Source organism: Patagioenas fasciata, chromosome 20 (genome assembly GCF_037038585.1).
Source record: "Patagioenas fasciata isolate bPatFas1 chromosome 20, bPatFas1.hap1, whole genome shotgun sequence".
Classification (NCBI taxonomy): domain Eukaryota; kingdom Metazoa; phylum Chordata; class Aves; order Columbiformes; family Columbidae; genus Patagioenas; species Patagioenas fasciata.
In genome coordinates, this window is record NC_092539.1 from 264,371 (window position 1) to 282,604 (window position 18,234).

At 61.7% G+C, this 18,234-nt stretch overlaps 1 long non-coding RNA gene across 1 annotated transcript in view; it reads left to right on the top strand.

Moving 5' to 3' along the window:
- Positions 1-1,237: 1,237 nt before the first annotated feature.
- LOC139829519 (uncharacterized) overlaps positions 1,238-18,234 on the top strand; it is a 57,494-nt gene continuing 40,497 nt past the window's right edge. The window contains exons 1-2 of the long non-coding RNA XR_011742023.1: positions 1,238-1,294; positions 2,077-2,136. This is a non-coding gene — a long non-coding RNA (uncharacterized lncRNA). The remainder of the gene's footprint in view (positions 1,295-2,076; positions 2,137-18,234) is intronic.

Below are 18,234 nucleotides of genomic sequence, written 5' to 3' on the forward strand. Positions count from 1 at the left end.
CCATTGACCCATTGATCCCCATTGACCCCATTGACCCCATTGACCCATTGACCCCATTGATCCCCATTGACCCATTGATCCCCATTGACCCCATTGACCCCCATTGACCCCATTGATTCCCATTGACCCATTGACCCCACTGACCCCATTGACCCATTGATCCCCATTGACCCCCATTGAGTCATTGAGTCATTGACTTCATTGACCCCCCATTGACCCCCATTGCCCCCCATTGATCCCCATTGCCCCCATTGCCCCCCATTGATCGCCATTGACCCCCATTGACCCCCATTGACCCCGTTGACCCATTGATCCCCATTGCCCCCCATTGACTCCCATTGCCCCCATTGCCCCCATTGCCCCCATTGACCCATTGACCCATTGACCGCATTGACTCCCATTGCCCCCATTGACCCCATTGCCCCCCATTGCCCCCCATTGCCCCCCATTGCCCCCCATTGCCCCCATTGCCCCCCATTGCCCCCATTGTACCCACTGCCCCCATTGTCCCCCACTGACCCCATTGCCCCCCACTGCCCCCATTGTCCCCCACTGACCCCATTGCCCCCCACTGACCCCATTGCCCCCCATTGCCCCCATTGTCCCATTTCAGGTAAAAGAGGACATAAACAAGAGAGAAAAAACAAAACACAACACATTTGGGTACTCCTGGGTCCTTTGGGGCACCCCTGGGTCCCTCCTGAACTCCTGGGTCCTTTGGGGCACTCCTGGGTCCCTCCTGAACTCCTGGGTCCTTTGGGGCACTCCTGGGTCCCTTGGGGTACTCCTGGGTCCCTCCTGAACTCCCCATAGACCCCCATAATTTCCCCCTTAGGGACCCAGGAGTGCCCCATAGTGACCCATAAGTGACTCATGGAGCCCCCTAAGTGTGTTCGGGTCCCTTCGGGTCCCTTCGGGTGAGTGCGGGCCCCACTCGGGTCCCTTCGGGTCCCTTCGGGTGTGTTCGGGTCCCACTCGGGTCCCTTCGGGTGCGTTCGGGTCCCTTCGGGTGCGTTCGGGTCCCTTCGGGTGCCTTCGGGTGCCTTCGGGTCCCCTCGGGTGCGTTCGGGCCCCACTCGGGTCCCTTCAGGTGCGTTCGGGTCCCTTCGGGTGCGTTCGGGTCCCCTCGGGTCCCTTCGGCTCCCTTCGTGTATCTTCGGCTCCTCTCGGAGCCGCCTCCGCGCACGCCACGCACAGTGGGCGTGGCCACGCACCCACCCCGCTTCCCATTGGCCGCCGCCTGAGGAAGGGGGCGTGGCCTCGCTCGCAGCCACCGCCGCGGCGGGAAACGATCGTGAGGCGGGAAAAGGGGAAGAAAGGGGGCGGGGGGAGGAAGAGGAGGGGCCGGGGGGGGAGCGGAACACGGGTTTTGGGGTAAAAAGGGGGGGATTTGGGAGTTTGGCGCCTTTTGGGGCACTTTCGGGTGGGTTCGGGTCCCTTCGGGGAGACTTCGGGTCCCTTCGGGGAGACTTCGGGCCCCTTCGGGTGGGTTCGGGCCCCTTCGGGGAGACTTCGGGTCCCTTCGGGTGCGTTCGGGTCCCTTCGGGTGCGTTCGGCTCCACTCGGAACCCTTCGGGTGCGTTCGGGTCCCTTCGGGTGGGTTCGGGTCCCTTCGGGTTTGTTCGGCTCCACTCGGGCCCCTTCGGGTGGGTTCGGGTCCCTTCGGGTGCGTTCGGCTCCACTCGGACCCCTTCGGGAAGACTTCGGGTCCCTTCGGGTGCGTTCGGCTCCACTCGGACCCCTTCGGGAAGACTTCGGGTCCCTTCGGGTGCGTTCGGCCCCGGCCGGGACTCGGGCGCCGCTCGGCTCCGCTCGGGCTCCGCTCGGGCGCCGCTCGGCTCCGCTCGGGCCCATTCGGCTCCGCTCGGGCCCATTCGGCTCCGCTCGGCTCTTTCCGTCTCCGCTCGTTTTCCCGCGCTTTCCCTCAGAGCGCGAAGCGAAGCGCGGGGACCCCCGGGGCCGCTTTTTTCGCGCTTTTCCCGAGGTGACAACAGCGGGGGCTTTGGGGACACAGCTCGGGGAGCCTCAGCGGGAGGGTTTTGGGTTGAAAAAGTGCTATTTTGGGTCAATTTTGAGGTGGTTTGTGGCCCTCCCGGCGGGGCAAGATGGCGGCTCCGGACATCGAGGGGCTGCTGGGTGAGTAATGAGGGGGAATTAGGGGTGATTAGCGCGAATTAGGGGGTAATTAGGGGGCAGCGGGGATACGGGGGGGTGGGGGGGGTGTTAATTAGCGCTGCTGAGGGTGTTAATTGTTAATGAATGCAGAGGAGGAGCCGTTGCAGGAGCTGCACCCCGGGCTGGCCCCGCTGAGGGGGATTGGGGGGGTGGGAGCGGAGCTGGAGAGGGAGGTGAGACAGGTAAGGGGGCATTGGGGACAATGGGGACAGAGAGAGAGAGTGTGTGCGGATCAGCAGTGATCACCCCAAACCTGCCCCGCAGACACGGCACCCAAAATCCTGCACCCCAAAATACTCTTCCCAAACCTGCACCCCAGATCCTGACCCCAAGCCCTGCACCAAAACCCTGCCCCTCAATCCTGCACCCCCAAATCCTCCACCCCCGATCCTGTCTTCCCAAACCCTGCACCCCAGATCCTGCACCCCCAAATTCGGCCCTACCAAACTCTGCACCCCTAAACCCTACAACTGAAACCTTGCACCCCCTAATCCTGCCCTCCCTACCTTCCTGAACCCCGAAACCTGCACCCCAAACCCTGCATTCCCAAATCTTTCCGTCCTATACCCTACACCCCTAAACCTGCCCCCAAACCCTGTACCCCAAAGAATTCCCTCCCAAACCCTGCACCTCCAAATCCTGCACCTCAAAGGCCTGGCAACCCAAGCCCTTCAACCCCATCCCTGCAACACCAAATCCTGTACCCCAAACCCAGCACCCCAGAATCCTGCACCCCAAATCCTGCCTACCAAACCTTTCACTGCAAACCCCTGCACCCCAAGATTGTGCTGCCCTAAACACTGAACCCCCAAATCCTGAAGACCCGGATCCTTGCCTCCCAAGACTCTGCACCCCCAAATCCTGCACCCAAATCTCTCACCCCCACCACCCTGCACTCCCAACCCCTGCACCCCAAAACTCCACACCTCCAAATCCTGAACCCTGAAACCCCGCACCCCCAAATCCTGTGCCCCAGTCCTGTGCACCCCACACTCTGCAACCTTAAATTTCCCCCCAAGCCCCTGCACCCCAAACGCTGCACTCTTAGACCTGACTTCTAAACCCAAGGGCCCATTGTGACATCCCAGAACCTCCTATTGTCCCCAGGGCCCATTGTGACATCCTGGGAACCCCCATTGTCCCCAGGGCGCATTGTGACATTCAGGGGACTCCTCTTTGTCCCCAGGGCCCATTGTGACATCCTGGGGACCGCCCCTTGTCACTGGGGCCCATTGTGACGTCACAGGACCCCCCGTTGTCCCCAGGGTTCATTGTGATGTCTTAGGACCCCCCATTGTCCCCAGGGCCCATTGTGACATCCTGGGGAACCCCCTTGTCCCCAGGGCCCATTGTGACGTCCCAGAACCCGCCATTGTCCCCAGGGCCCATTTTGACATCCTGGGGATCCCTCCTTGTCCCCAGGGCCCATTGGGACGTCCCAGGACCCCCATTGTCCCCAGGGCCCATTGTGACATCCCAGGACCCCACATTGTCCCCAGGGCCCTTGTGAGATCCTGGGGAGCCCACTTGTCCCCAGGACCCATTGTGACACTATAGGGACCCGCCCTTGTGCCCAGTGACCATTGTGACACCGTGGGTACCACCCTTGTCCGCAGGGCCCATTGTGACATCCTGAGGACACCCCCTTGTCTCCAGGGCCCATTGTGACATCCTGGGAATCCCTCCTTGTCCCCAGGGCCCATTTTGACATTCAGGGGACCCCCCATTGTCCCCAGGGCCCATTGTGACATCCTGCGGACCCCCCGTTGTCCCCAGGGCCCATTGTGACATTCAGGGGACCCACCATTGTCCTCAGGGCCCATTGTGACGTCCCAGGACCCCCCGTTGTCCCCAGGGTTCATTGTGACGTCTTAGGACCCCCCATTGTCCCCAGGGCCCATTGTGACATCCACTGCACCCCCCTGTCCCCAGGGCTCATTGTGACATGCAGGGGACCCCTCTTTGTCCCCAGGGCCCATTGTGACATCCTGGGGACCCCCCCTTGTCCCCAGGGCCCATTGTGACGTCCCAGGACCCCCCATTGTCCCCAGGACCCATTGTGACATTCAGGGGACCCCCTTTGTCATTGGGGCCCATTGTGAAATCCCAGGACCCCACATTGTCCCCAGGGCCCATTGTGACATCCTGGGGACCCCCCCTTTGTCCCCAGTGCCCATTGTGACATCCTGCGGACCCCCCTTTGTCCCCAGGGCCCATTTTGACATTCAGGGGACCCACCATTGTCCTCAGGGCCCATTGTGCGGTCCCAGGACCCCCCATTGTCCCCAGGGCCCATTGTGATATCCTCGGCACCCCCTTGTCCCCAGGGTCCATTGTGACACTGTGGGTACCACCCTTGTCTGCAGGGCTCATTGTGACATCCCAGGACCCCCCATTGTCCCCAGGGCCCATTGTGACATTCAGGGGACCCCCCTTGTCCCCAGGGCCCATCCTGATACCGTGTGGACCCCCTTTGTCCCCAGGGCCCATTGTGACATCCTGCGGACCCCCCTTGTCCTCAGGGTCCATTGTGACAGCCCAGGACCTTACATTGTCCCCAGGGCCCATTGTGATATCTGGGGGACCCCCTTGTTCCCAAGGCCCATTGTGACATCCTGGGGACCCACCCTTGTCCCCAGGGCCCATTGTGACATCCCAGGACCCCCCATTGTCCCCAGAGCCCATTGTGACATCCTCGGCACCCCCTTGTCCCCAGGGCCCATTGTGACATCCTGGGGACCCCCCCTTCTTCCCAGGGCCCATTGTGACGTCCCAGGACCCCCCATTGTCCCCAGGGCCCATTGTGACATCCTCTGCACCCCCTTGTCCCCAGGGCCAATTGTGACATTCAGGGGACCCCTCTTTGTCCCCAGGGCCCATTCTGACATCCTGGGGATCCCTCCTTGTCCCCAGGGCCCATTGTGACGTCCCAGGACCCCCCATTGTCCCCAGGACCTATTGTGACATTCAGGGGACCCCCTTTGTCACTGGGGCCCATTGTGACACCATGGAGACCCCCGCTTGTCCTCAGGGTCCATTGTGACATCCTGGGTACCCCCCATTTTCCCCAGGACCCATTGTGACATCCTGGCCACCCCCTTGCTCCCAGGGCCCGTTGTGGCACCATGGGGACACCACCTTTGTCCCCAGGGCCCATTGTGACATCCCAGGACCCCCCTTTGTCCCCAGGGCCCATTGTAGCACCATGGGGACCCCCTTTGACCCCAGGGCCCATTGTGGCACCATGGCAACCCCTTTTGTCCCCAGGGCCCATTGTGACATTCTTGGACCCCACTTTGTCCCCAGGGCCTATTGTGACATCATGGGGACCCCTCCTTGTCACTGGGGACCCATTGTGACACCATGGGGACCCCCCCTTGTCCTCAGGACTCATTCTCACATCCTGGACACCCCCCATTGTCCCCAGGGCCCATTGTGACATCCACTGCACCCCCTTGTCCCCAGGGCCCATTGTGACATTCAGGGGACCCCTCTTTGTCCCCAGGGCCCATTGTGACATCCTGGGGACCCCCCCTTGTCCCCAGGGCTCATTGAGACGTCCCAGGACCCCCCACTGTCCCCAGGGCCCATTGTGACATTCAGGGGACCCCCTTTGTCACTGGGGCCCATTGTGACATGCTGGGGACGCTCTTTGTCCACAGGGCCCATTGTGACATCCTGGGGACCCTCCTTGTCCCCAGAGCCCATTGTGACATCCAGGGGACCCCCTTTGTCCCCAGGGCCCATTGTGGCACCATGAGGACCCTCTTTGTCACTGGGGCCCATTGTGACACCGTCGACACCCCCCTTTGTCCCCAGGGCCCATTCTGATACCGTGGGGACCCCCCATTGTCCCCAGGGCCCATTGTGACATGCTGGGGACGCTCTTTGTCCACAGGGCCCATTGTGACATCCTGGGGACCCTCCTTGTCCCCAGAGCCCATTGTGACATCCAGGGGACCCCCTTTGTCCCCAGGGCCCATTGTGGCACCATGAGGACCCTCTTTGTCACTGGGGCCCATTGTGACATCCCAGGACCCCCCTTTGTCCCCAGGGCCCATTGTGACATCCTGGGGACCCTCCTTGTCCCCAGAGCCCATTGTGACATCCCAGGACCCCACTTTGTCCCCAGGGCTTATTGTGACGCCATGGGGATCTCCCTTGTCCCCAGGGCCCATTGTGACATCCCATGACCCCCCTTTGTCCCCAGTGCTATTGTGAAATCCTGGGGACCCCTTTTGTCCCCAGAGCCCATTGTGACACCGTGGGGAACCCCTTTGTCAGTGGGGGCCATTGTGACATTCCAGGATTTCACTTTGTCCCCAGGGCTCGTTCTGACACCTTGGGGACTCCCATTGTCCCCAGGGCCCATTGTGACATCCTGGGCAACCCCATTGTCCCCAGGGCCCATTGTGGCATCCTGGGGACCCCCATTGTCCCCAAGGCCCATTGTGACATTCCAGGACCCCCCATTGTCCCCAGGGCCCATTGTGACATCCACTGCACCCCCTTGTCCCCAGGGCCCATTGTGACATTCAGGGGACCCCTCTTTGTCCCCAGAGCCCATTGTGACATCCTGGGGACCCCCCTTCTCACTGGGGCCCATTGTGACGTCCCAGGACCCCCCATTGTCCCCAGGACCCATTGTGACATTCAGGGGGCCCCTTTGTCACTGGGGCCCATTGTGACATCCCAGGACCCCACATTGTCCCCAGGACACATTGTGACATCCTGGGGACGCTCTTTGTCCCCAGGGCCCATTGTGACATCCTGGGGACCCTCCTTGTCCCCAGAGCCCACTCTGACATCCAGGGGACCCCCTTTGTCCCCATGGCCCATTGTGGCACCATAGGGACCCCCTTTGTCACTGGGGCCCATTGTGACATCCCAGGACACCCCCTGGTCCCCAGGCCCCATTGTGACATCCTGGGGACCCCCTTTGTCCCAGGACTTCATTGTGACATCCTGGGGACCCCCCTTGTCCTCAGGGTCCATTGTGACAGCCCAGGACCTTACATTGTCCCCAGGGCCCATTGTGATATCTGGGGGACCCCCTTGTCCCCAGGGCCCATTGTGACATCCCAGGACCCCCCATTGTCCCCAGGGCCCATTGTGACATCCCAGGACCCCCCATTGTCCCCAGGGTTCATTCTTACATCCTGGGGACCCCCTTGTCCCCAGGACCCATCGTGACACCATGGAGACCCCTCCTTGCCTCAGGGCCCATTGTGACATCCTGGGCATCCCCCTTTGTCACCCGGGACCATTGTAACACCATGGGGACCCCCTTTGTCCCTAGGGCCTATTGTTACGTCCCAGGACCCCCCGTTGTTCCCAGGGCCCATTGTGACACCTTGGGGACCCCCTTGTCACTGGGGACCCATTGTGACACCATGGGGACCACCCCTTGTCCTCAGGGCCTATTGTGAACATCCTGGGGAACCTCCATTGTCCCCAGAGCCCATTGTGAGTTCCTGGGGACCCCCTTGTCCCCAGGTCCCATTGTGACATCCTGGGGAGTCTCTTTGTCCCCAGGGCCCATTGTGACATCCTGGGGACCCCCTTTGTCCCCAGGGCCCATGGTGACATCCTGGGGACCTCCTTGTCCGCAGGACCCATCCTGGCACCGTGGGGACCTCCCTTGTCACTGGGGACCCTTTGTGACACCATGGGGACCTCCCATTGTCCTCAGGGCCCATTGAGACATCCTGGGGACCCCCTTTGTCACTGGGGACCCATTGTGACATCCCAGGAACCCCATTGTCCCAAGGGCCCATTGTGACATCCTAGGGACCTCCCTTTGTCCCCAGGGTTCATTGTGGCACCATGGGGACCCCCTTTGTCACTGTGTCACATTGTGATATCCAAGAACCCCACTTTGTCCCCAAGGCCCATTTTGACATCCTGGGGACCCCCTTTCTCCCCAGGGCCCATTGTGACATTCAGGGGACACCCCCCTTGTCCCCAGGGCCCATTGTGACTTCCCAGGACCCCCCATTGTCCCTAGAGCCCATTGTGACATTCAGGGGACCCCCTTTGTCACTGGGGCCTATTGTGACATCCCAGGACCCCACATTGTCCCCAGGGCCCATTGTGACATTCAGGGGACACCCCCCTTGTCCCCAGGGCCCATTGTGACGTCCCAGGATCCCCCATTGTCCCCAGGGCCCATTGTGACATTCAGGGGACCCCCTTTGGCACTGGGGCCCATTGTGACATCCCAGGACCCCACATTGTCCCCAGGGCCCATTGTGACATTCAGGGGTCCCCCCCTTGTCCCCAGGACCCATTGTGATGTCCCAGGAGCCTCATTGTCCCCACGGCCCATTGTGACATCCTGGGGACCCCCCTTTGTCACTGGGGCTCATTGAGACACCATGGAGACCCCTGCTTGTCCTCAGGGTCCATTGTGACATCTTGGGCACCTCCCATTGTCCCCAGGACCCATTGTGACATCCTGGGGACCCCCTTGCTCCCAGGGCCCATTGTGGCACCATGTGGACATCCCCTTTGTCCCCAGGGCCCATTGTGACATTCCAGGACCCCCCATTGTCCCCAGGGCCCATTGTGACATCCACTGCACCCCCTTGTCCCCAGGGCCCATTGTGACATTCAGGGGACCCCTCTTTGTCCCCAGTGCCCATTGTGACGTCCCAGGACCCCCCATTGTCCCCAGGGCCCATTGTGACATCCTGGGGATCCCTCCTTGTCACTGGGGACCCATTGTGACACCATGGAGACCCCTGCTTGTCCTCAGGGTCCATTGTGACATCTTGGGCACCTCCCATTGTCCCCAGGACCCATTGTGACATCCTGGGGACCCCCTTGCTCCCAGGGCCCATTGTGGCACCATGGGGACATCCCCTTTGTCCCCAGGGCCCATTGTGACATTCCAGGACCCCCCATTGTCCCCAGGGCCCATTGTGACATCCACTGCACCCCCTTGTCCCCAGGGCCCATTGTGACATTCAGGGGACCCCTCTTTGTCCCCAGGGCCCATTGTGACGTCCCAGGACCCCCCATTGTCCCCAGGGCCCATTGTGACATCCTGGGGATCCCTCCTTGTCCTCAGGGCCCATTGTGACGTCTTAGGACCCCCCATTGTCCCCAGGGCCCATTGTGACATTCAGGGGACGCCTCTTTGAAACCCAGGGCACATTGTGACATCCTGGGGACCCCCCCTTGTCCCCACAGCCCATTGTGACGTCCCAGGACCCCCCATTGTTCCCAGGGCCCATTGTGACATCCTGGGGATCCCTCCTTGTCCCCAGGGCCCATTGTGACACTATGGGGACCCCCCCTTGTTCCCAGGGCCCATTGTGACATCCTGGGTACCACCCTTGTCCGCACGGCTCATTGTGACGTCCCAGGACCCCCCATTGTCCCCAGGGCCCATTGTGACATCCTGGGGATCCCTCCTTGTCCGCAGGGCCCATTGTGACGTCCCAGGACCCCCCATTGTCCCCAGGGCCCATTGTGACATCCTCTGCACCCCCTTGTCCCCAGGGCCCATTGTGACATTCCGGGGACCCCTGTTTGTTCCCAGGGCCCATTGTGACATCCTGGGGACCCCCTCTTGTCACTGGGGCCCATTGTGACGTCCCAGGACCCGCTATTGTCCCCAGGGCCGATTGTGACATTCAGGGGACCCCTCTTTGTCCCCAGGGCCCATTGTGACATCCTGGGGATCCCTCCTTTTCCCCACGACCCATTGTGACATCCTGGGGACCCTCCTTGTCCCCAGAGCCCATTGTGACATCCAAGGGACCCCCTTTGTCTCCAGGGCCCATTGTGGCACCATGGGGACCCCCTTTGACACTGGGGCCCATTGTGACACCGTCGACACCCCCCTTTGTCCCCAGAGCCCATTGTGACGTCCTGGGGACCCCCCTTGTCCCCAGAGCCCATTGTGACATCCAGGGGACCCCCTCTTGTCCCCAGGGTCCATTGTGACGTCCCAGGACCCTCCATTGTCCCCAGGACCCATTGTGACATCCTGGGGATCCCTCCTTGTCCCCAGGGCCCATTGTGACGTCCCAGGACCCCCCATTGTCCCCAGGACCCACTGTGACATTCAGGGGACCCCCTTTGTCACTGGGGCCCATTGTGACATCCCAGGAGCCCACATTGTCCCCAGGGCCCATTGTGACATCCTGGGGACCCCACTTGTCCCCAGGACCCATTGTGACACTATGGGGACCCCCCCTTGTCCCCAGGGCCCATTGTGACGTCCTGGGTACCACCCTTGTCCGCAGGGCTCATTGTGACGTCTCAGGACCCCCCATTGTCCCCAGGGCCCATTGTGACATCCTGGGGATCCCTCCTTGTCCGCAGGGCCCATTGTGACGTCCCAGGACCCCCCATTGTCCCCAGGGCCCATTGTGACATCCTCGGCACCCCCTTGTCCCCAGGGCCCATTGTGACATTCAGGGGACCCCTGTTTGTCCCCAGGGCCCATTGTGACATCCTGGGGACCCCCTCTTGTCACTGGGGCCCATTGTGACGTCCCAGGACCCCCCATTTTCCCCAGGGCCCATTGTGACATTCAGGGGACCCCTCTTTGTCCCCAGGGGCCATTGTGACGTCTAACGACCCCCCATTGTCCCCAGGGCCCATTGTGACATCCTGGGGATCCCTCCTTGTCCTCAGGGCCCATTGTGACGTCCCAGGACCCCCCATTGTTCCCAGGGCCTATTGTGATGTCCTTGGGAGCCCCCTCTCTTCCCAGGGCTCATTGTGACTCTCAGGGGACCCCACCTTGTCCCCAGGACTGCTTGTGACGTCCTAGGGCCCCTCTGTGTCCCCAGGGCCCATTGTGACGTCCCAGGACCCCCATTGTCCCCAGGGCCCATTGTGACATCCTCGGCACCCCCTTGTCCACAGGGCCCATTGTGACATTCAGGGGACCCCTCTTTGTCCCCAGGGCCCATTGTGACATCCTGGGGACCCCCTCTTGTCCCCAGGGCCCATTGTGACGTCCCAGGACCCCCCATTGTCCCCAGGGCCCATTGTGACATCCTGGGGATCCCTCCTTGTCCCCAGGGCCCATTGTGACGTCCCAGGAACCCCCATTGTCCCCAGGACCCATTGTGACATTCAGGGGACCCCCTTTGTCACTGGGGCCCATTGTGACATCCTGGGGACCCCCATGCCACTGGGGCCCATTGTGACGTCCCAGGACCTCGCATTGTCCCCAGGGCCCATTGTGACACCTTGGGGACCCCCTTGTCACTGGAGACCCGTTGTGACATCATGGGGACCACCCCTTGTCCTCAGGGCCTATTGTTACGTCCCAGGACCCCCCATTGTCCCCAGGGCCCATTGTGACATTCAGGGGACCCCCTTTGTCACTGGGGCCCATTGTGACATCCCAGGACCCCACATTGTCCCCAGGGCCCATTGTGAGTTCCTGGAGACCCCCTTGTCCCCAGGTCCCATTGTGACATCCTGGGCAGCCTCTTTGTCCCCAGGGCCCCTTGTGACATCCTGGGGACCTCCTTGTCCCCAGGACCCATCCTGGCACCGTGGAGACATCCCTTGTTACTGGGGACCTATTGTGACACCATGGGGACCTCCCATTGTCCTCAGGGCCCATTGAGACATCCTGGGGACACCCTTTGTCACTGGGGACCCAATGTGACATCCCAGGAACCCCATTGTCCCAAGGGCCCATTGTGACATCCTGGGGACCCCCCTTTGTCTCCAGGACATATTGTGACACCGTGGGGACCACATTAGTCCCCAGGGCCCATTGTGACATCCTAGGGATCCCCTCTTGTCCCCAGGGCCCATTGTGACGTCCCAGGACCCCCCATTGTCCCCAGGGCCCATTGTGACCTCCTCGGCACCCCCTTGTCCCTAGGGCCCATTGTGACATTCACGGGACCCCCCTTTGTCCCCAGGACCCATTGTGACATCCTGGGGACCCTCCTTGTCCCCAGAGCCCATTGTGACATCCAGGGGACCCCCTTTGTCCCCAGGGCCCATTGTGACATCCTGGGGTCCCCCCTTTGTCCCCAGGGCCCATTGAAATGTCCCAGGACCACCGTTTGTCCCCAGGGTTCATTATGACATCCTGGGGACCCCATTTGTCCCCACGGCCCATTGTGGCACCATGGGGACCCCCTTTGTCACTGGGGCCCATTGTGACATCCCAGGACCCCACTTTGTCCCCAGGGCTTATTGTGACACCATGGGGATCTCCCTTGTCCCCAGGGCCCATTGTGACATCCCATGACCCCCCTTTATCCCCAGTGCTATTGTGAAATCCTGGGGACCCCTTTTGTCCCCAGGGCCCATTGTGGCACCATGGGGAACCCCTTTGTCACTGGGGGCCATTGTGACATCCCAGGATTCCACTTTGTCCCCAGGGCTCGTTCTGACACCTTGGGGACTCCCATTGTCCCCAGGGCCCATTCTGACATCCTGGGCAACCCCATTGTCCCCAGGGCCCATTGTGACATCTGGGGGACGCCCTTGTCCCCAGGACCCATCGTGGCACCGTGGGGACCCTCCTTGTCACTTGGGCCCATTGTGACATCCTGGGCACCCCTTTTGTCCCCACAGCCCATTGTGGCACCATGGGGACCCCCTTTGTCACTGGGGCCCATTGTGACATCCCAGGACCCCACATTGTCCCCAGGGCCCTTGTGACATCCTGGGGACCCCACTTGTCCCCAGGACCCATTGTGACACTATAGGGACCCCCCTTGTGCCCAGTGACCATTGTGACACCGTGGGTACCACCCTTGTCCGCAGGGCCCATTGTGACATCCTGAGGACACCCCCTTGTCTCCAGGGCCCATTGTGACATCCTGGGAATCCCTCCTTGTCCCCAGGGCCCATTTTGACATTCAGGGGACCCCCCATTGTCCCCAGGGCCCATTGTGACATCCTCGGCACCTCCTTGTCCCCAGGGCCCATTGTGACATCCCAGGACCCCACTTTGTCCCCAGGGCCCATTGTGACATCCTGGGGACCCCCCTTTGTCCCCAGGGCCCATTGTGACATCCAAGGGACCCCCCCTTGTCCCCAGGGCCCATTGTGACGTCCCAGGACCCCCCACTGTCCCCAGGGCCCATTGTGACATTCAGGGGACCCCCCTTTGTCCCCAGGGCCCATTCTGATACCGTCGGGACCCCCTTTGTCCCCAGGGCCCATTGTGACATCCTGGGGGACTCTCCTTGTCCCCAGAGCCCATTGTGACATCCAGGGGACCCCCTTTGTCCCCAGGGCCCATTGTGGCACCGTGAGGACCCTCTTTATCACTGGGGCCCATTGTGACATCCCGGGACCCCCTTTGTCCCCAGGGCCCATTGTGACATCCTGGGGGACCCTCCTTGTCCCCAGAGCCCATTGTGACATCCCAGGACCCCACTTTGTCCCCAGGGCTTATTGTGACACCATGGGAATCTCCCTTGTCCCCAGGGCCCATTGTGACATCCCATGACCTCCCTTTGTCCCCAGTGCTATTGTGAAATCCTGGGGACCCCTTTTGTCCCCAGGGCCCATTGTGGCGCCATGGGGAACCCCTTTGTCACTGGGGGCCATTGTGACATTCCAGGATTCCACTTTGTCCCCAGGGCTCGTTCTGACACCTTGGGGACTCCCATTGTCCCCAGGGCCCATTGTGACATCCTGGGCAACCCCATTGTCCCCAGGGCCCATTGTGACATCCTGGGGACCCCCATTGTCCCCAAGGCCCATTGTGACATTCCAGGACCCACCATTGTCCCCAGGGCCCATTGTGACATCCACTGCACCCCCTTGTCCCTAGGGCCCACTGTGACATTCAGTGGACCCCTCTTTGTCCCCAGGGCCCATTGTCACATCCTGGGGACCCCCGTTGTCACTGGGGCCCATTGTGACATCCAAGGGACCCCCCCTTGTCCCCAGGGCCAATTGTGACGTCCCAGGACCCCCCATTGTTCCCAGGGCCCATTGTGACATCCTCGGCACCTCCTTGTCCCCAGGGCCCATTGTGACATTCAGGGGACCCCACATTGTCCCCAGGGCCCATTGTGACATCCTGGGGACCCCCCTTTGTCCCCAGGGCCCATTGTGACATCCAAGGGACCCCCCCTTGTCCCCAGGGCCCATTGTGACGTCCCAGGACCCCCCACTGTCCCCAGGGCCCATTGTGACATTCAGGGGACCCCCCTTTGTCCCCAGGGCCCATTCTGATACCGTCGGGACCCCCTTTGTCCCCAGGGCCCATTGTGACATCCTGGGGGACTCTCCTTGTCCCCAGAGCCCATTGTGACATCCAGGGGACCCCCTTTGTCCCCAGGGCCCATTGTGGCACCGTGAGGACCCTCTTTATCACTGGGGCCCATTGTGACATCCCGGGACCCCCTTTGTCCCCAGGGCCCATTGTGACATCCTGGGGGACCCTCCTTGTCCCCAGAGCCCATTGTGACATCCCAGGACCCCACTTTGTCCCCAGGGCTTATTGTGACACCATGGGAATCTCCCTTGTCCCCAGGGCCCATTGTGACATCCCATGACCCCCCTTTGTCCCCAGTGCTATTGTGAAATCCTGGGGACCCCTTTTGTCCCCAGGGCCCATTGTGGCACCATGGGGAACCCCTTTGTCACTGGGGGCCATTGTGACATTCCAGGATTCCACTTTGTCCCCAGGGCTCGTTCTGACACCTTGGGGACTCCCATTGTCCCCAGGGCCCATTGTGACATCCTGGGCAACCCCATTGTCCCCAGGGCCCATTGTGACATCCTGGGGACCCCCATTGTCCCCAAGGCCCATTGTGACATTCCAGGACCCACCATTGTCCCCAGGGCCCATTGTGACATCCACTGCACCCCCTTGTCCCTAGGGCCCACTGTGACATTCAGTGGACCCCTCTTTGTCCCCAGGGCCCATTGTCACATCCTGGGGACCCCCGTTGTCACTGGGGCCCATTGTGACATCCAAGGGACCCCCCCTTGTCCCCAGGGCCAATTGTGACGTCCCAGGACCCCCCATTGTTCCCAGGGCCCATTGTGATGTCCTGGGGAGCCCCCTCTGTTCCCAGGGCTCATTGTGACTTTCAGGGGACCCCCCCTTGTCCCCAGGGCCCATTGTGACGTCCCAGGACCCACCATTGTCCCCAGGACCCATTGTGACATTCAGGGGGCCCCTTTGTCCCCAGGGCCCATTATGACATCCCAGGACCCCCCATTGTCCCCAGGGCCCATTGTGACGTCCCAGGACCCCCCATTGTCCCCAGGGCCCATTGTGACATCCTCAGCACCCCCTTGTCCCCAGGGCCCATTGTGACATTCAGGGGACCCCTCTTTTTCCCCAGGGCCCATTGTGACATCCTGGGGACCCCCCCTTGTCCCCAGGGCCCATTGTGACGTCCCAGGACCCGCCATTGTCCCCAGGGCCCATTGTGACATCCTGGGGATCCCTGCTTGTCCCCAGGGCCCATTGGGACGTCCCAGGACCCGCCATTGTCCCCAGGGCCCATTGTGACATTCTGGGGATCCCTCCTTGTCCCCATGGCCAATTGGGACGTCCCAGGATCCCCATTGTCCCCAGGGCCCATTGTGACATTCAGGGGCCCCCGTTTGTCACTGGGGCCCATTGTGACATCCCAGGACCCCACATTGTCCCCAGGGCCCATTGTGACATCCTGGGGACACCCCCTTATCTCCAGGGCCCATTGTGACATCCTGGGAATCCCTCCTTGTCACTGGGGCCCATTTTGACATTCAGGGGACCCCTCTTAGTCCCCAGGGCCCATTGTGACATCCTGGGGACCCCACTTGTCCCCAGGACCCATTGTGACACTATGGGGACCCCCCCTTGTGCCCAGTGCCCATTGTGACACCGTGGGTACCACCCTTGTCTGCAGGGCTCATTGTTTCATCCCAGGACCCCCCATTGTCCCCAGGGCCCATTGTGACATTCAGGGGACCCCCCTTTGTCCCCAGGGCCCATTCTGATACCGTGGGGACCCCCTTTGTCCCCAGAGCCCATTGTGACATGTTGGGGACGCTCTTTGTCCCCAGGGCCCATTGTGACATCCTGGGGACCCTCCTTGTCCCCAGAGCCCATTGTGACATCCAGGGGACCCCCTTTGTCCCCAGGGCCCATTGTGGCACCATAGGGACCCCCTTTGTCACTAGGGCCCATTGTGACATCCCAGGACCCCCCCTAGTCCCCAGGGCCCATTGTGACATCCTGGGGACCCTCCTTGTCCCCAGAGCCCATTGTGACATCCAGGGGACCCCCTTTGTCCCCAGGGCCCATTGTGGCACCATAGGGACCCCCTTTTTCACTGGGGCCCATTGTGACATCCCAGGACCCCCCCTGGTCCCCAGGCCCCATTGTGACATCCTGGGGACCCCTTTGTCCCAAGACTTCATTGTGACATCCTGGGGACCCCCCTTGTCCTCAGGGTCCATTGTGACAGCCCAGGACCTTACATTGTCCCCAGGGCCCATTGTGATATCTGGGGGACCCCCTTGTTCCCAAGGCCCATTGTGACATCCTGGGGACCCACCCTTGTCCCCAGGGCCCATTGTGACATCCTGGGGACCCCCCCTTGCTCCCAGGGCCCGTTGTGGCACCGTGGGGACACCCCGTTTGTCCCCAGGGCCCATTGTGACATCCCAGGACCCCCCTTTGTACCCAGGGCCATTGTAGCACCATGGGGTCCCCTTTGACCCCATGGCCCATTGTGGCACCATGGCAACCCCTTTTGTCCCCAGGGCCCATTGTGACATTCTTGGACCCCACTTTGTCCCCAGGGCCTATTGTGACACCATGGGGACCCCTCCTTGTCACTGGGGACCCATTGTGACACCATGGGGACCCCCCCTTGTCCTCAGGACTCATTCTCACATCCTGGACACCCCCCATTGTCCCCAGGGCCCATTGTGACATCCACTGCACCCCCTTGTCCCCAGGGCCCATTGTGACATTCAGTGGACCCCTGTTTGTCCCCAGGGCCCATTGTGACATCCTGGGGACCCCCCCTTGTCCCCAGGGCCCATTGTGACGTCCCAGGACCCCCCTTTGTCCCCAGTGCTATTGTGAAATCCTGGGGACCCCTTTTGTCCCCAGGGCCCATTGTGACACCATGGGGAACCCCTTTGTCACTGGGGGCCATTGTGACATTCCAGGATACCACTTTGTCCCCAGGGCTCGTTCTGACACCTTGGGGACTCCCATTGTCCCCAGGGCCCATTGTGACATCCTGGGCAACCCCATTGTCCCCAGGGCCCATTGTGACGTCTCACGAGCCCCCATTGTCCCCAGGGCCCATTGTGACATCCTGGGGATCCCTCCTTGTCCCCAGGGCCCATTGTGATGTCCCAGGACCCCCCATTGTCCCCAGGGCCCATTGTGACATCCTCTGCACCCCCTTGTCCCCAGGGCCCATTGTGACATTCAGGGGACCCCTCTTTGTCCCCAGGGCCCATTCTGACATCCTGGGGATCCCTCCTTGTCCCCAGGGCCCATTGTGACGTCCCAGGACCCCCCATTGTCCCCAGGACCTATTGTGACATTCAGGGGAGCCCCTTTGTCACTGGGGCCCATTGTGACACCATGGAGACCCCCGCTTGTCCTCAGGGTCCATTGTGACATCCTGGCCACCCCCTTGCTCCCAGGGCCCGTTGTGGCACCATGGGGACACCCCCTTTGTCCCCAGGGCCCATTGTGACATCCCAGGACCCCCCTTTGTCCCCAGGGCCATTGTAGCACCATGGGGACCCCCTTTGACCTCAGGGCCAATTGTGGCACCATGGCAACCCCTTTTGTCCCCAGGGCCCATTGTGACATTCTTGGACCCCACTTTGTCCCCAGGGCCTATTGTGACACCATGGGGACCCCTCCTTGTCACTGGGGACCCATTGTGACACCATGGGGACCCCCCCTTGTCCTCAGGACTCATTCTCACATCCTGGACACCCCCCATTGTCCCCAGGGCCCATTGTGACATCCAGGGGACCCCCTTTGTCCCCAGGGCCCATTGTGGCACCATGAGGACCCTCTTTGTCACTGGGGCCCATTGTGACATCCCAGGACCCCCCTTTGTCCCCAGGGCCCAT